A 15,540-nucleotide genomic window follows, 5' to 3' on the forward strand; every position below is an offset into this window, starting at 1 on the left:
AGGTTAAATGCTGCTATTAGCAGTGCTTCATTTTACACCTAACAAATCTGGAACTTTACATGAACACTGAGTAGATCATAAACAAGCTCATTCTTTCTGGAATACTGGACACTATAACATAAACAGCACTAACCTTTTCAAAGCAGTGAGAATGATACCTTTCAAGAATCAAGGTAACGTAAGTCCTTTCTGTGTTTATTATTGAGCACTTCACACTTAAGCACGGGAGACGATAGCCTGGAATGGCATACAGTTTCCATGTATTTATAATATATCATTAGACAAGAGATTGTGAAGTTAATTCAAACTACAGTGGTGAAGAAATTGTGAATGTGTTTGTATTACATCCTCACATAGTCTAGACATCTTGGTTATGCAAGTAATGGTGGTATTAATGTAATTCACACTCAATGAAAGAAATCATAGGGATATGTAGAGAAGCTGTGACTTTTACAGCAATAAAAAATGCTGAGTTCATTGATTAGCTATTATATTACACTTAGAAATTATGCTATGAGACAGTACGTACTGTGATTTTTGTTCTGTATGGATATGTAGCACACTTGCTGCCTATTTGCATTAGGCTTCAATGATCTACGTTTTCTAATAAAATAAAAAAAATAATTCTGAAGAGTGATGGAAGAAACCAAGAGCACAGAGTACATCTTGCTTTCAGTTTCTACCTCAGCACTGACAATAGAATATATTAAGCTTCATACAACTGTCATCCTGGGTAAAGTACATATGTTAAAGCTCTCATTTGACTACAAAGTCATTTGACTACAGAGCTTTTGTGTAAGTCTGCAAGCACAATCCTCTAGGGAAATGTTACTTAGATTCCAAAGAGATGTTAGTAATTGTAATAAAATGTAAACATTCAGGTTTTTGTAATCCAGAGAATGTGAACTGGCTTGTCAGTTTAGAGAAGAGAAGAACAGGGTAAATCTTAAAGGGAAGGATTCCCAGGTGTGACAAGTGCTATTGGAATACAGAGTGAATAGTGAAGAGAACATTTATTAGTGATTTTGCATTCTTCTGGAGACTGCATGTGAATGCATGGAAACTGGAATATATAAACCCAGAACAAAAGACATGATCACTCCCTAAAAGACATGAGCATGAAAACCTCTCTCTGATGATGTGGCAGTTACTACTTGTGTTGCTTTGGTTTTGTTTGGTTTTTAAACCACCAACTCACAAACACTGTAATGCTTTTATGGCAATGCAGTGAACAACCAAGAGGCTATATTTGAATTTTCAGCATATCTTTAGAGGTTTTATTTCTTCTGCCTTCAGTATATATCTAATTGACAGCTGCATAAGTAGAAACGTTACACTGTACATTCAACAGTTATAGCAATGCTACTTGCTTTATTATAGTCGAGTCCTTCATTGTTCTGAGGATCTGTGTCTAGATTAAGAAGCAAACAGCAAAGCAAAATCTTTTTTTCTTTTGCTTTTTAAGGCAAGATACCAGTCATTCTTTCCTGTTGTGAATAAATGTGGGAGTCTATAGCCAATGACATTCTTCTACATGAATTGCCAACACTTCTAGATATAACTGTAGACATTGAGCTCCATCTATTGCATATTACCGTTATTCAGCAAAATACTTAAGCACATGCTTACTTTTAATCACACATTTGCATATTTCTGTTATTTTTTAAGATTTTCCAAAACTAGGACTCATTATAGCAAAAAAAATGTTTGCTTTTTTGACCTGAAACAGGAGATGTAGGGTTAAAGGCGGCATACTAATTAAGTACATTCATTAACTGAAGTCTTTGGATCATGTCCTTTTTTAGTTTAAAGCCTGTTACTGTAGGTTTAGTTGGAATGATTATCTTATCAAAGACAAATCTTGATATAATCACAGTTATATGTAGATTATTCCAAGGATTATGAGCATTTAAAGACATTGATCAGTTATTTTTACTTATTAATGTAAGCTATGAACTGTTCTTAACATGAGGAATTTAATTTACTACAATAATTAATGTCTCCCCAACATACTGTTCAGTCTTTGATGATGGAATGCAAAGTAAATTGCTTTATAAGAATGTTTCTAGCCTTTTGTAAACATCTGAAATCGCAGATATGGGAAGCAAAGCTGTAACTAAAAATGGAAATGGAGACCTTGTTTCATGAAATTGTAGATGCTGGGGTTTTGGGTTGGTTTGTTTTTCCTAATTAAAAAGTGAGTGATGTAGGTCTCCACCCCCTTCCACCCCCTTCCACCCCACCGCCTCCCCAGTGTAACTTACTGTAGGCTACACTTTGTATTAAAGATGCTGTAGAACTAAGTCTAAACTCTACTCATTTTGTTTGTAGATTGAATTTATGGATGATTAACAGTTCACATGATCCACAGGATTGTTTATGAAGTTTTATTTATGTTGCATTATTTCAGTGTTATCATACCTTTCCTCTGCAGATGTAATAATGCAAGATTTAAATGCATGTCAACATGCTGCTGAAGATTCTAAAAGGTATTTGCATTGATTTATGTTCTTTATTAGGATGCATAATCAAAAAACCAAAATCTAAACTAGGTAACTTTGTGAGCTAAAACCGTGGTGCTGTTGAAGTTGTTGCAAGATTCCCAGTGATTTGCGTGACTGGGATTTCATATATGTCCTATGTGCAAGGTGACAATTACCCTAACCAATTTTTTTTCTTTTGTATCTATGGGAGATGACATCTGTGCCTCAGGTAGTCATCTAGATTCTGTGCTGGCTCTAGGAAAACAGACACTTCTACAGTGTGAAATATCTGATTTGTTTTAGATGTCCAACTTTTCAGTGCAGTAGAATTGCTTTATCTTTTTTTTCCTCCCCTATTAGGGTAGTGTAGGCAGTCATCCAGATGTTGACATCTTCAAAAGTTTGAATCTGTACAGACAAATTCCATCCTTCCCACCTGTTGTCTGTTTCCCTCACATGCATTAAAACCAGAATTTTCTTCCATGCCAGTCAGAACCCACGGAAGTAGCCCACTTTATGGTGAACAAGCATGAACTCCACTTGGATTTGGGGTGAAATTTGAGTGTCCTCGATTTCCAAAACGAGAGATGCATACCCCAAGTCATGCTAGACTTCAATGAAATCTAGATCAGTAGGTGCTTTTGTCACATTTGAAAGGGCCTTGAGGTCTGGCACGCCGGTTCTCTCCTCTGCTATTTTGAGTACATATATTGCCAAAGGAGGAGAGTGACATGGTCACACGGGCAGAGTGGGAGACTCTGAATTTGAGTAGACATTGTTAGTAGATAGCTGCTTCTTCACTCAGCTCCTTACAATCGTATATGCATGTAAATAGTAAAGAGTGTTGCAAAATATGTTAAATGTGCTTGGTGACAAGCTAGAAATACACATTATATTTGTTACTTTGACATAAGTTTATCTTAGTTCAGTTAGACATAGCCATTTCTCTGGTGATGAGCTGACTGGTTGCAAGGCAGTTGCTGTCATATGCAGTGATTATTACGTGCTGAGCAACTACAAAGAAAGTAGGTCATTTGCAGATAGTATGGGTGGGTATTCAAGTTGTTGGACAGATTCTTCATATATTCTGCAGAGTACCATTCGCAGTATTTTCAGTTTCATTTAAAAGAAAAATAACTGGTCTGCATCTTTGAAGAAAGAGTGAGTTACACTGGTTAAAAATTACTTTAGAGATGCGAAGGACCCTTTAGCTTTGTTGCTACTATTTTTTTAATTGCTGATCTCATTGCTGCTTGGAGAAGAAACCAAAAAAAGGAACCACAGGTCTGACAAAGTGGTATTGATTATTTGCTCTTTCTTCTTTGTTGTTACTGAACTTTTGCCCTTGCTTGATGATGCTAGCTGTAGGCTCACTCTCAGGGATTAACCAGAGGCTGTGTCAGGAAAGTATTTTAATAAATCTAGGTGTGCTCAGGGTAGTTCCCAAATTTTATCAACCTATGTTGCCCATCTAAGATTAGTCATTTATTTTCACATCATCTATTAATGCCTCTCTTCAACAAGCTCTGTCACATTGCAGGGACAAACTAGCATTTCAATAACGTGTGTCTCAGTATGTGATCTGTGAATGTGTTTGCGGTCTTTCAGCATAACAGATGAGCATCAATTGTAAAGATTCTCATATTAAAGAATATTTAGTTTAAGACATCTGTGCAGCCTCACTGTTGACTGGGTCTCATTTTTTACTCCAGAGACACCTTCTTATAAAATACACTTGTCAAACTCATTCAAAATGGTGTTCAAAGGAGGCTATAGGATAAAATGCATGCCTTGGAGAGGATCATTCCCTGATGGCCTACATTTTAACAGCAGCAAAAGTAAAATAAAAACACTTGGTTGCATTAGATATCTGGTAATGAGCTGACAAAGGTGTTAAGGTAGCCAGGTGCTGTATATCTCGTCTGTAGTGTATGTTAAGTGTTAGGCAGCTACAGAGAGTAAGGCAGCCTTGTATTTTTAGAGGTGTGAGAACTGTTGCGGGAAGCCAAATCGTCCTATATTTCCCCTCCCCTACTCCCCTTAGGAGGCTCTTACTTTCCCCACCCTTTGTTTCCAAGCTCCAGTGAATTCTGTTATTATTTAAGGAAAATATTGTCAGCACTGCTTGTAGCTTCAGTGCCTGGTCCGACAGAAGGCAGGCACAGGCAACTTTTTCCTTTTCCCCATCTCTACAGTGGGGAACACCTACTGAGAGGCTATTGCTTAATTAATGTTATTGGTGTAAAGCTAAGTGGCATAGCTGTGTTATATGGAGAGGTGAAGAGGAAGAATGCTAGGGATAGGGGCGTAGGGGCACCTGTCAGTGTGGAGCAAAATAGTTCTAGCACATGTAGTGCTAGATTCAGTGGGATTTTTTTTTTCCTGGCGCTTCTTAAAAATTTTTTTTATTGCTTTCATTTCAATTGAATCAGCAGATGAGAGAATCCATTACTTGGCTGCCACTAACACAGACTTCATTAACTAGCACTTTCACCTGTAACAGTCACAGGTCAAGTATTGCCTGGATTTTTTACTTTTATTTTTTGAACTAGTCTGGTTTATGTTCTAGGGGGAAATCATGCCACTGTTTTTTTTTATTGCTCATTGCACCTGTAGAATGAGTGGAGTTTGTGATAAATAAAATGCACTGAAAGTAGGTATTTCTACATGAGCGTATTTAACATCTCTTTGAAATATTTGCTGATTTAGAGGAGTCTTCCACTGTGGGTTCTTTCATACACATTTGTTTCAGAATGCAATCAGTTCAGTGATTCCTAATCAGAAGCATTTGGAAATCTAGAACAGGATTGCCAAGTTCTTGGCTTTTGGTCTTGCAGTATTTTAATTTTTTTTTATGGCAATTTACGATACAGCTAAAAATCTTGTAAAACTTTAAGTAGGTTCCTGGAAATTGCCTTTAGCAGCTCAATTAAAAATTATTTCAAAATCTTGGCTGAAATATTTTCACCTATTTTAGACAAAGCTTTAAAAGACATCTTTTCTTAATCATTCAAAAGATAGTTTTGTGATGTGCTCAAGACTACTTCTTTCATAAAGTATATTTTTTTCAGAAGGATTTACAGAATGTTCTAGAGATTAACTTGCTGAGTATAACTGTTTATCTTGTTTTACTTCTGGACTAAAGTAGTATGATGTCAGATAATGTTTGGCTTTCCTTCATTCTAGCATTGTGTGATATCAGTCTTCACATCCGAGAGAATCAGAGCTTGAAGGTAAAACATATTCTTGGCCGGAATTAAGATACGGGGATCAGGTTCTTGGCTAGAGTAAACTCCAGGGTGATCTCCTGGAAATGAAGAATACCAATTAGTTGTACACAGTGAAACCAAGCAGTTACGTGCAGCTTGTTTACTGTGGGCCAATAAAGGGTTTTGTTGTTTAATTTTTTTTAAATTACTGGGATTCTTGGACTGTTTGCATCTACTTTCAAATCTGAGACATGAGTGCCTGCATTAGTAGTAAATTATATCATTCCTTTCCTGGGAGGAACTTGGAAAGGTCATGGATTCTTGCAGCTGCATCTAGAAGTTTAGGCTCACTTCTAATCATACATAGGTGACGGAACTGGTTATTTTTGTGGCTGGAATGGAGATCAGGAGCTCAAAATCTGTAGTTTAGGTCTTTCTATTTTCACCTCTCTGAGTCTGTGTTGAGAGGGGAGAGTAGATGGGTGGCAAAAGTGGAGGAGTGCGGGCTATGAGATAAGGAGGGACTATAATGGTAATCTGAAGTTGGGAAATATGATTTTTAGAAGGGCTCCTTCTAGAACATGGGGAACCCGGCAAACCAGCTGCCTCTAGTGCATAGTGCTGTGGAGCGGAGGAAGGCCTATGGCGCTGCAATTGAGTGAAATAGAGGGCTAGACACAAGAAACAGTGAGCTGGGAGTCAGGATTGCAACTTTGGATTTCAGACCTGTACAGCTTGGCAGGTCTCTGTAATTTTCAGAGAGAAATATGTGCACCCCAACCTCAATGAACATTTGTCTTCTTCTCATAACATTCTTTAACTGTTCTCTTTGGTTGCTCTCCCAATTCATTCCAGGAGGCGGCTTTCTGCAGACTGTGTGTTAAAACAGGATGCCTCTGTCATGTGTCAGGTCAGTGATTTAGCTCGCTATTGAGTATTCTCTACTACTTTATTTACTCTAGGAACTCCTAGTGATTACATTATAAAATTAGAAAGAATAGCTGTATCGTATGAATACCTATCTCAATTTAGAAAGGGCAGGCCCTTTACAGATGCTTTACGAACAGTGTTAATAATCCTTACTGCATGATGTGTCTTTCCTGGTACTCTGCCAGAGACATTCCCAGGCAGCATTGTGTCTTATGAAAACCAGTAACTGCAAACTTTCATGCAAATCTGTGGCACCAATCATCTTCATGTTTTCTAGAGGGAGCATTATTTACTCACTGCTATTAAAGGGTTAATAAAATTCTTGAAAAGCATTTCCATAGTTCTGTTCTGTGTTAGAGCAGATAAGAGAAATTCAAGCGAGATGAATTGTTCTGTTGGGGCAGCAGTTTGTTCCCATCTGCTGCCTTTGCTGGGAAGTTGGCAGATCATTTCTGCAGAGATAGGATAAAGTACCCCGAGTCCTAATTCCAAAAGCACTACAAGTGGATGAGAAGTGGTGGGTGACAGCAGCTGGCTATCAACAGACATCTTTCCTTGGTGCTATTCAGACATGAGCAGAAAACATTCTATGGGCAATTGTCATGCATGTGTAAACTTACTATACTGTTCCCTTTCCAGACATGCAGCAGGGAAGGGTCCAGCCCAGACACCTATTCCCCTTTGCTGGGGGGTTTATTGTTTGAGCTGGCTCATATTAATGTCTAAGGACAGAATAGGGCCATTCATCTTTTAATGTTGTTTGGGAGATCATTTGCTAACCTGCCAGCAGTCCAGTGCTCAGCGTCTTCCTCATACATGGGATTTAAGAGGATAGTCTTCTGTTTCAGGATTCTCTCAGAGATTATGTTGCTGACCTTCAGCAAGACATGCTTGCAGAACCTGTGCAAATCAAAGGCCTCTGATCTGAGAAGGCTCTTGAATGATTTGGTGGCTTGGAAAATCAGAAACAAACATGCACAGAATCTTCAAACTGGCCTAAAATGTCTCTTAAACAGACCATTTACTTTACAGAAAATGGTGCTGTTACTCCATTATGCCTCTCCCAGATATTTTTTTAAAAAAAAAAAAAAAAGTATTTTTTCTGGCAGGATCTGAGCTTTAGGCTATAGATCAAACAGGTTCAAACATTTTTCTGGCCTCTTTTTTTTTTTTTTTTTTTTTCCTTTCTTCTTCAACTTAGCAATTTTTTTGATTGATTCCTTTATATTCCCATCAGCATCTACTCATATTATATTTCATTGTGGTCTGGCCAACAGTCCTGATACAGAAACAAAAATCTTTAGTCTTGTTTAACCATGCTAGTAAGATATGTATATTTTCAACCTGAAGTGAGGGGTTGTCCTTGCAATGCATTACAGGAGTTTTGTCTCAAGACTTTTGGAAGTTTCCAACACTAAATAAGTATTTAAATGCTACTTCATTGGCTTTGAGCTCTGTTAGCTCTTCTTTTCTGGAGCTGCAACAAAAATCGATGTCCAACATGGAGCAACATTAATCATCATTCCTCTAATGTACCTGCATGCAACAGGGAATGGAATTGGGATTACGTGCAGTTACTTAAAGCATGTTGCAGCTGTCTTTGATTTTATAAAACTTTGTCCTTACAACTGTACTGCTGGAGAGTGCAGGTGGTTTTTGCATTGCTGAAATTTGGCTGACTCTGCAGCAACATCCAGGCCGTCTTGGATGCTTCATGATAAAAATACAACACTGCTAGTGCTCCTGCTTTTATTATTAGTGGAGGTGCAAGTACTAAAAATACCTTGCTTTTGCAAGAACTTAAGCATAGACAGTGCTGCAGAGAACTCCTTTCTGTCTGTGTCTTGTTTGCTTGATCTATATCTGGAATTGAAAAGGGCCAGGAGGTTCCCACATAAATAAATATTTGAGATTTCCATGATGTTTCTCTCAGTCTCAGCTTTGATATTCTTTCTTTAAAGAAAGTTAGGCCTTAGCTGCTTTAGTAGCAAATAAAACCTCAAAAATGTGAAGTTGGATGTGAAGGTGCAGACAGAAATTCACACAGAGCTTCTAACACCAGTGGGAGGTGTGAACTACAGCAGTGGTGTCTAATCATGTATATTAAGTATTTCATTCTTAAAAAGAATGAAAAGACAACAGGCCATAAGGCTGCATGATGTCTGGTGGGAGGCATAGCATTTTGATGGCTCAAGCTAGTGGCATTTGGAAGCTCCTTCTTGTTGGAGTTAAGAAGTGCAACATTAAGCTTCGCCGGGATGGGAACCAAGGAGCAGGGCTGATAGGTTTTTGGCAGCTCTGAGGTGTAGTTTATCCTGTCAGTAGAAATCCTATCACCCTTCATCTACATTCCTACTCTCACTGTCATTAAACAGGAAAGCATTAAAACACTTCCAAGACTGAAATGAGACACTCCTTCCTGAAGTCCTGAATGCTTCCTGGTGGTTGGTTTGTTTGGGTTATTTTACCCTGGTGCCTATCACCTTCTTCGGTCCTTTTTCCTTTAACAAACTCTGTTTTGAACCTGGTCAAAGAGGACTGTACATACCAATCTGTGGATATGGGAGATGAGGAAGGTGAAAACAAGTTTCTTTATGAAGGAAAAATTAAACATCCATATCACCTTGTTTGGGTCCAGTGCTACAGTTGATTCTTTAGTTTCATTGAGTTAATGACTCAGTGGATGACTCACTGCAATTGTTCAGTTTTTTGCAATATGCAGTTTTTCTACATTGCAACAGTTCTTTCCTGTTGGTATTATTCCTTAAAAAAACCAAACCAGGCATTTAGCATGTTAGGGCCATACTATGTTGTATGCACACATCAGGTACGTGCTTTCTCCATAAAGCTGCTTACCCAAAGCAGAGTTTGAAGCTCATCAAGAGATTTTAACTAAAATGGGGGTTAGGTACTTTCTTAAAACTTGGTCAATGCAATGTTTTATTACAAGGAGCACAAAAATATCATTCTGTTACAAGCATTAAAAAACAAAACGTGTTTTTCTAACAGTCAACCGTAGTGTTTTGGATAATAGTATTTTGCTAGTGTTAGGAATCCTAACTGTTCTAAAGATGCTCACAAATTAAGCCCAGCAAGCACTTAATTCCACATTTCCCTAAAATTGCCTTTTTTATGTTCTGCAGAATTACATGGAACTTTATATGATTGCCAAAAATATTAAGTCCTATGCTGTATACATGACTTACCATGCTAAAGCTGTTCCTACCCATAGAATAGTCTATGGTTAATATTCATAGCTGTGCAAACTACTTACCTCCTCATATTTGTGCACTTTTTGTGTGTTCTGTTCTTCTAGAAGCAAGTATGTTAAAGAACATAAACCTATTTCCCTGAATCTCATCCCCTGTTTTATTAAGTGTTTCATTTTGTGCATACAGTTTTGTCCACTCCACCCACCTTTCTCAGTCTATAACATTTATCAGAAGCCTACCAAGCTAAAAAATCTGAAAGAAAGAGTTTAGCCTGTCTTATCTGCTGCACCAACTGCTGCTATGCTTTGAACATATAAATAAAGAGGGGACCACCTGCATGCTTGCAGCAGCTTTATATATTTGATGAATGCAGTCAGTTTGAAGTCACGTTTGCATCAGTCCCACATTCAGACTTGTCTCTGTAAGAATAAGACCTGCTCTGTTGTGGGAACCAGAAAACAGTCAATACCCCCAAAATTTTTAAGTGAAAGATCATATTTCATAATGGTAGAAATTTAGGCCAGGTGTTTAAAACAAACAAACAAAATGCAAATACAAACCCCTGAAGTGTCATTGAGTCAAGACCCTGCTAGTGATAGTAGTAGCAATCTAATCTCCCTCAGTGAGGTTATGGTTGCATTCTCCAACTCTTTCAGGTAGAGGGGTGATACAGATTTCTTCTCTACTCCTTTTCAAATTTGAAACCACGAGAGTGAGAACATTCTCTTCTTTGGTGGTGTTGGAGTGCAGTTCATTTCCTTAAATTTATTGACAGTGCTTGAGGAAAGATTGTTTTGTTTTATTTTGTTTAGAACCAGGGGCCAAGCAGTTGCAGAGTTTAATAACCCAAGACAGTTATTAAACAGACATATGAAAGGCCTTTTAGGACAATGGAACAAACTTAGAAAACCAGACCATCTGGTGAAAGAAAGAGGAAAACTTATTTTGCCATGGGACATGAGACAACACAATAGAAAAATGACTGTAACATGCCACTTTGAAGCCATTACAATTTTCTTGCAGTCAAGTATGAGGACTTCAATGTGTAGACTTCCACCATTCTACAGTTCTTTCTTTGACTGGATTACAAATCCTTCTGTTTACCATCTCTTGTTACTTCAATGTGATTTGTCAATCTCTTATTTTAAAAAGTATCACCATATTTGAAGCAACATCTTCCATGAAACAACTAATGAGGACAGGAATTTAGGAGACAAAAAAGTCTGTACATTTAAGCACCACAGTTGTCAGTCAACAGTTGTTTGAGCCTGGCAACTGAGTGAAAAAGTCAGGACCTTGCACCTTTTGTCTTGAGGATGATTTGCTTAGCAGGGTCTCCCTCAGTTTGCCATTGATTTTCAGCTGTTTCCAAATTCTTCATTCCAGAGCTTCTACCTGGAAAGTTCCAAGCAATGTTTCAAGAAGTGTTACATAAGTATATATAGCTTTCCAGGAGGCTTCAAAAAATGAATGAGATTGATTTAGTGTCCATTTGGACAACTAGTAAATTAGTAATTTGTACCAGTTCCTGGAGATTAGGAAAAGGTATAGTAGCAGCACAGTACCTCTAATCTTCATAAGGACCCTGTCACAAAAGGAGAAGACTAAGTCTATCTTTGCAAAGACTATAAGACTGGATATTCGAAGTGAGAAGAAAAAAAAGTAAAAAAAAAAAAAAAAAGGCAAATCCAGTCCTGAAATTCTGAGGTCAGTTTCATAGATTTTAAAATAATTCATTTTCATCTCCTGAGTTTTCTTAAGTTTTCTTTTTCTCTGCAATAGAAAGTTTCAGGTAAGCCCTGTTGCATTTTTGCCCCTTTATAGGACATGAAATTTACTATACTAGATGAACTTGTTTATTTGATTATTCCTTTCTCCTTTCAGAAATTGCTCATCTGTTTGCTGTCACTTACAAAGAACAAAGCTTCACTTCCCCATCCAAATACATACCTTGCAGGGTTTGGAGAAAATATATGTTCTATTTGCTTACTTTCTGCCTCAGGGAACCTTCAGAAGGTTCTTTGGGTTTTTGTCTTTGTGTTTTGATTTTGTTTCGGGGTTTTTTTTAATGAAGTGAAAAAAGAAGAAAAGAAGGGATGAAAGAAGAAAAGTGGGGTGTAGAGGAATCTTGTAAGAAATGCAATTTGATTGATTCTAAGGAGTTAGAAATGTTTTCCCTTTAGCTCTTAAAATATTAACTTTTCTCTTTAAAAGCATAAATACATGTGCCCAGACACTGTGCTGTGTTTAATACTATAATAGTAATGTCTTTTCCATGTCTTTCCATAAATTCTGCTATCTTATAAAACTTGAGATTTTTTACAGGGGAGGGGAGTAAGAAACTGAGTAAAAAGCATGCTAGATGCTAGCTTTTTTCTTTTTGCCTTTTTTTTTTTAACATTTGGAACGTTTTGTTCAACAGCATGCACGTCTGTGTGATTTCACTGACTGCTGCCTAGGCAATGGCAGGTTCTCAGAAAATCTTGATTCTGTTCAGGAGGAAGCTGTCCAAGAGCACTGGGAGCAGGGCTAAAGGCAGCCTATGAGCACGTAGGACCAAAACATCAGAAAGCTTTTGGAACTCTTCCTTGGAAGGTCTTACATGCTCCAAATGCTAGACTTGGGGATGAAATATGACTCAGAGCACTGATCTCAGTAAGAACCGAGGAAATGGAAAATAAATTATGTAGGATACTAATGTGTAATTAAAAATTTAGTGGTAACTTTTCTTTTTTCAACAGAACATTGTTCTGCTCAAAGCCAAGCAATAGTTCAGGTAACAGCTAAAGATTTACAGAACATTTTTCTTGGCACTGGGCAGTAAATTATTATTGTTATTCTCAGGTATACTGACAGTTGTTCATAACACCGAGAGTCGTTTTGCAACTACTACTCTTGTTGCTTGAGACAGGACAAAGATTGGACAAGCATTTGAGAAGACATGGAGAGAGACAAAAAGAATTGTTTAACTCTGGCATTCCCCTGAAAGAGATACACAAGAAGGTAAAGAATTATTTTATTGTATTTCAACTGTCTTAGAGATTAAGAGCTGAATCCTGTCATGCATAATAGTGGAATTTGTACTTTAAATATCTGTAATACTCTTGACAGTCTCATAGTAGTTTTAAAGTGAAGTGAACATGTGGAGACTGTAAGTCAAGAGTAAACTGCTATGAACATACCAATGTTCTTGAATGTCGCAGGTATTAGTATGAGGTGTTCCAGAAGCTATATCCATGAAGTACTTGTGACTTGACTGTGAGGCAACATCAGCTGTCCTTTCTTCTCCTACAATGCCAGTTGTCCCACACCTTCAGACTTTCAATTCCAAAATCAGTGCATTACTCTTAAATACTTGAATATCTTGTTCAAGATCACACACTAATTACATGGCCAAGATGGGAGGAGAGGCAAGTATTTTGGCTCATTATCCCACACTCTAACCTTTACACTGCACTTGCCACTTCTATTTCTATTTCTATTCAACTTGATCTGGTTGAAGATGATCCTGCCCATTGCAGGGGGGTTGGACTAGATGACCTTTAAAGGTCCCTTCCAACTCAAGCCATTCTATGATTCTATGATTCTATTAGTAATTACCAAATCTTCATTTTTATCAGAGCAGGCAGTTCCTCAAATAGACTTATACTTGCAATATTTGGTATTGCTGGTACAATTCCCAAGGATGTGATAATACTTAGTTGAAATATGATAATAATTTTAGATTATTATCTGAAAAAAATCTTTCCTCATACTTTTAATCTGGATCAGCTAGATAATGGTACTTTTCCCATTCTGTGGAAGCAGTAGTTCAAGTGTGATAGCAAAACTGGAAAGAACTTCTTTGAACTAGGCTCATTCCCAGGACTCACTTGAATGATGTAATTTCACTGGTAGGTACTGGTTTGTTTTTTTCTGTCGACTTGGGAACAAGTCCCTGAGCAACCTGACCCAGTGCCAGTCAGCTGTGCTTTGAACAGATGTTGAACCAGATGAACTCCCGAGATCTCTGTTATTCTGTATTGTCAGTAGGAGCAAAATTAGATTCCCAGTTGTATTGTCTTGTTTTATAGTCCCTCTTATTAGTCCTCTTAAACAAACAATTACTTTCAAGATTTAAACTGATGCTAAAAAAGTGGTTAAGCAATTCTAAGCTAATTTTTTTTATTTTGCAATAAACATTCTTTTTGTGTGTGTTCTCCCCTGAAATAACATTTACTTATCTATTACTAATGGATTTTTAAAATGTATGAGTAATCATTAACTCAATTTCATTCTTTTCAACATGATTTATTATTATTATTATTGTTATTATTATTACTGTAGTTGAAAATAGCCAAGCAGCTGTGACAAATTTGGGTAAGGAAATTAACTCGACATTCCTTCATTCTCCATGTGTGTTCTAACAGTGTTGTAATGTGTCCTGATTTTTTAAAATTTTTTTTTTTAATCTGTCATGGGAGGCTTGCTTCATACAATGCTGTGTACTGAAGAAAGAAAGCTTTATAAGAAGAGAACATCCAGATCAAGCTCAAAGCTTGACAGGCTTCAGCTATTACATACAGGCTTTCCACTGATAACTTAGGATTATTCATAGGTTTCAGGCTGGTGCAAAACAGTGATTTCTTGCAAACTGCCAGTCAGTGTTTTCACTGAGCTAAAATATCAGAGGAGGACAAGTCTAACTTCCTGTCCAATAAAAGCACTTTGTGGAAGTTTTGGGACACAGCAGCATATTAATTGCAGGTGCAAACTAGAACCTTATCTTCACATGAGATTGCCTGATTCTGTTAAAACAATCACAATGCAGTACTGTGAACCTAAGAAGCGAGGGTCTTAGTTCAGTAGCTATTTTCAAAGTGCCATTTAAACCTGTTCAGAATCTGTTAGGAGAAGAGAGATGGAATTAGTAATTACTCTAGTCATAGGATCCTTGTCTACAGTGGTGATTTCAGTTTTGCTTATAGAGTCACAGCACCAGTCTTAGAAATGTATGTTAGAAAGTTTCTGTAGTGGAGAGTGTCTAATCACAGGGCAGAAACTCAAGAGTGCATTAACAGGAAATCTAAGGCTCTGAGGAACTGTGGTGTGAACACTTCTGCAAATCCTCCACTATAAAACTACACAGGGGAAAAAACACCTTGTCCAAGTTGTAAAAGTTGAAAATTGTGACTTAAGAGTAGGTTTGGTTTCTATCTCCAGTATAATTCATAAAAAGGTTTTTTGTCAGGCTAGTAATTTGAAATCAGCTTCTTAATACCTAGACCCTAGCAAAGAGGTCAGGTGAGTTTTGATAAAATTCAGAGAGGAATAAAGGAGAAGACAGCTGCAAATGTTCATTCAGAGGGTGCTTGCTTAGTCCAGACAATGGATGTTGTAACCAACATACTCTGAAGCAGTGCATTTCTTGACTAAGACAGCTGCTGGGCCAGCTGACTTCATTTCAGCATATGTTGTTAGCAGCTTTGACCTCCACAACCCTCACATCTATTCTTTTGGGGAAGAAGATACCAAGGTAGCACCCAGCAGCTGCCCTCCTTGAAAGTGATTTTGTCATGGTAGGATAAAGGAAGGTGCGACATCCTGCACTGCAAGTATATTTGTCTTTTTTTCCAGCACAGTTGAATCTAGTCCCATTCATGTATGGGTGTCTAGAGGAGGACCTGGAAGGCACGTGCCAAGATGGATTTGGAGCCAGTTAGTAGG

The sequence above is a fragment of the Strix uralensis genome, chromosome 11, assembly GCF_047716275.1.
Source record: "Strix uralensis isolate ZFMK-TIS-50842 chromosome 11, bStrUra1, whole genome shotgun sequence".
In the NCBI taxonomy this organism is placed as follows: domain Eukaryota; kingdom Metazoa; phylum Chordata; class Aves; order Strigiformes; family Strigidae; genus Strix; species Strix uralensis.